General features: G+C 31.6%; 1 long non-coding RNA gene across 2 annotated transcripts; it reads left to right on the top strand.

Moving 5' to 3' along the window:
- The first annotated feature begins 964 nt into the window (after positions 1-964).
- LOC132720257 (uncharacterized) lies at positions 965-3,453 on the top strand. Of its 2 annotated transcripts, none has more exons than XR_009624318.1 (3): positions 965-1,083; positions 2,413-2,574; positions 3,226-3,453. It is a non-coding gene; the product is annotated as an uncharacterized LOC132720257 (long non-coding RNA). The 2 variants fall into 2 exon arrangements; XR_009624319.1 differs by lacking the exon at positions 965-1,083 and adding an exon at positions 1,298-1,318.
- The last annotated feature ends 421 nt before the right edge of the window (positions 3,454-3,874 follow it).

Here is a 3,874-nt window from a genome sequence, read left to right on the forward strand (position 1 = left end):
TAAAATCATTTTATATAATTTTAGACTTCACATACGACAGATGCTTACAGATAGACATTGCATTTGACCTCCTGTAGTCAAGGTCACTGTGCCTAAAAATATAAAAATGGTTTCCAGGAAAGCGATAGTGTAATCAGACTGGTATGTAGCAAGATTATGAAGAGGCCTAGCTTAAGATTGCTTATGGACCCCTAGGTTTAATGTTAAGTAGTAGAAAGATTGTTTCTTGTCAATTCTTTAACAATAACTGTAAACAGATAACTCTTTTAACAAGGCATTTAATTGTTATAATTATTGGTACAAATATGAAACATCATAACATTAAGGTAGAGTAAAAAGTTTGCTTTAAACCTCTAGTCTTGTTTTACACAAAATTAACGTGGCGGTTGCGGTATGAACTATCTCGTACTTGATTTTTTTGGCTCAGTAGATCTACTGTTCAAGTATCAATTCTTTCATTTTTGGAATAATTATACCAGTACTTTTATATATTCAACATATTTTGCAAAACACACGCACTGTCAAACGATATCATATTATATTGACAGTTTAAGATAAAAAAAAATAGATCTGGATTAAACAAGATTAACACTTCCTCTTCCAGAAACTATGGTGTCATTTTATGAAAACAAAAATACTGGCCGGTAAAACTTTTTGAGATCTCTTCTCTGACCTTTTATTTGAATAACAATAGATTTAACCACAAACATGGAAATGTGTTCTTAGGAAAAAGTATGTGGTGAAATTATTATTGTTACCCACTAATCTGATAATTCAAATTGAACAGATTACGGTCATACAGGGATCCATGCATAGATCTTATGTCAGTACCAGTACTGGGTTACAAAACAGAGTGACTCAAGTACTTGCAAAATGACAACAGTACCAGAAATGCATTTCCTAAATCGTTTTACAACATTGCTTTTAATGAACAATTTTGTTATGACCAAGTTAACTGAAAACATTGCTTATTGTGTAAAGTATTTGTTTAAAACCTTTGGGCACCATCTGTACACACTATCTAATGACGTCACGTGTTTGTGTTTGTTATGTTTTTAGCTGAAGAATGACCTACCGATGAAGGTGAGTGTTTTACAATATATAATCTATTGTACATAATAAACAATGTTATGTGAAAAACACATACAGTATATTATTTCGATAATTCTTAACTTAAACAAAGAAAATAAAACAGTCGGACGAGAAGGCTACTGCTGTAGCTGGCTATTTAGTTGTCAAAAATCATGACGACATAATTTTCAAAAAATACAGAACATGGAACTGCAGTGCAGTACAGTACAGTACAGTTTGCTTGCAGGTGAGGAAGTTATGTGTAACTTAAAACTTAAGAACATTGTAAAAGAATTTTAACAAAACATAAAACGTTCTAGCTCCACCTTACTGTAGTTTTAGATCTAATAGATGATCTATTTACTCGGTTTTTTTTTACTGATTTAGATCTACCAATAAACTTAAAAAATTCTACTGGTTTCCTAGCAGTTTCCGGCCCTAGCAGGTTTTCCGGCACTTTATCATTTTCCTCCAGCACTATTCGGTACTGTATTCAATATTTTATGGTACTCAACTGTATGCAATATCTTTTAAAAGCCCCCATCTCCCGCCCTTCCCTAAACTCACGCACTTTTGAAGTATCAACTTGAAACTTTACATACTGTACCAGTATGGACAGTCTAAAATATTCAGGCAAAATATTGTAGTTAGGGGCCTATTGCCTCTTGTCATTGAATATTTCACATTTGTCCGTGCATAACTCAAAAGGTATAAAACATTATACATTATTAGGATCTGGAAAAAGGTGATCGTTAAGCAATATTGAAGTGTTTAGGTATCACAAATTTCTCGTTTGCATAGTTCTGGAATAATTGCCCTTTGTAATTGTATACCACTTTTATTCCAGGTATAACAACACATTTTATTGTAAAACTTAAGAGAACACAATTCCTTGCTTTTTTATATCATTTTATTTTGGAGCTGTAAGTTTTTCGTACCCATTGTTGCCCAAAGCATAACATTAAAATATTTACTTAAAACATCACAGATTGATAGATCTTTTTAGAACCGTTACTCCCTTATATATAATAAGTCATTGCCGTATGTAATATTTATTTGGTCATACTTGATAAACAAATAAAAACTTACTGAGTTTAAAGATTTCATTTGAGTGTCGATTGTTATGAGATATACATCGGAAAGATTCCACTTTCTTTTGATGTACTTTTAATAGACTATTATGTATACTGAATAAACTGTGACTAAATTCGGGATCCCTCCTATTATCAAAAGAAGACATCAAAGTTACGTGGTATGCGCACACTGAGGCAATATAACTATATAAACAATTCTTTAATTAATTACAAACTATGCAAAACTAATAAGATCTTATTGTTTTAGAAAAACTGTCTACTAATAGAGAAAATGAATATTAAGCAACATGATGGAGCCCTGTTATACGTTGTCATCTGTAGACGATCTTGTTAATGACTATCTGCAGGATGCCGGGGATATTGACAATAGTTTTGATACAATTCTTGACCACGAAGCTCGCAGAATCATGTAAGATATATGTTTGATTAGTGTTATTCATTAAACAGTCATTTAGAACAGTTCAGCTCTTTTTACACATGGCTAGTCAGTTTCGGTAAAAAAAGCAAAAAGTGACTTAATTATAAAATAAAAGTATAAAATATGTTTCCAGGGAGTCTTATATTTTCAGTTTTGTCTTCTTTTTTTGACGTTTTGAGAGAGTTGTTCTATGTTGTATTAGTTTATTATTATATCAAATAACAGTGAAAATATAATATAGCAACGTCGAATATCTAATCAACGATAATTCTAGGACGCTTGCCTGCCTTTTTTCTTTTTAATGTTCGTTTCGCCTGAGTTATTACATAAGGGTAATTTGCTTCTATCCAGTCTAAGTCATCCAGACGACACATAAATTAACACTTCGATCAAAATGCCTTCTAGACATGGCAAAAATAAGAAGGAGGTATGGTTAATTTATATGGACCTTTCCGGTGTTTACAGTTTTATGTAAATTGGCTAACTTGTTATCCTGGTTTGCACAAAAGAACACGTGCTTATGTTTGTGATACTGTTTGTGAGCAGTTGACCTAGCAATGAATGGAAAAGGTGTGGCTAAATGTTCCGCTACGAAAAACCGGAACGGTCCAATGGATTTCAGTTTTATAATTATTTTTTCAGGCCTTGAAATAGATGCTATAAATTCATGTGAAAGGGTATATAACATGGAGGGCATAGAGGAAGCTTGTATCAGATACAACGGCGGGAAATCACTGGGGCGTTGTTCAATTGGATTTGATAATATCGACCCACGTACTGAAATATGTATCGTTCCAGAAAGGATAAAACTAAGCTGTTATTCTAACGTGAAATATTACAAGGACTTTCTGCACGAATTCTTTACAGAGGTATGATATCAAGTTACATTTATTAACAAATATAGATATATCGTAAAAATATGTAATTACTGAAGATGAAACAATACTGTTAAGACAGTATTAGTTCAGATTAAAGCAAACGTAAGGATACAAATGGTTTTCCTTAAAATTATGCGATGGCAGTGTCTATACCACATTTACAAAGAATAAAAAACAATAACAAAAAATACGGGATGTATTATTACCTCCACTTTAAATGTCAAAGTTCCGTCTGACATCAATAACAATTTAAAAGATATAAATCTTTAAAATGTACATATTAAAATCAAAGCAAATGTTAAAATAAGCTTTAACATCAAGTAACATTATATCAAAATGTTTAAATTAACAATTAAAGAACTATATCAGTGTCTTTTTTGTAATAAAATGATCTCCTTATAAAAGCAATATTT

The sequence above is a fragment of the Ruditapes philippinarum genome, unplaced genomic scaffold, assembly GCF_026571515.1.
Source record: "Ruditapes philippinarum isolate M1 unplaced genomic scaffold, ASM2657151v2 ctg5461_1_1_1_1, whole genome shotgun sequence".
In the NCBI taxonomy this organism is placed as follows: domain Eukaryota; kingdom Metazoa; phylum Mollusca; class Bivalvia; order Venerida; family Veneridae; genus Ruditapes; species Ruditapes philippinarum.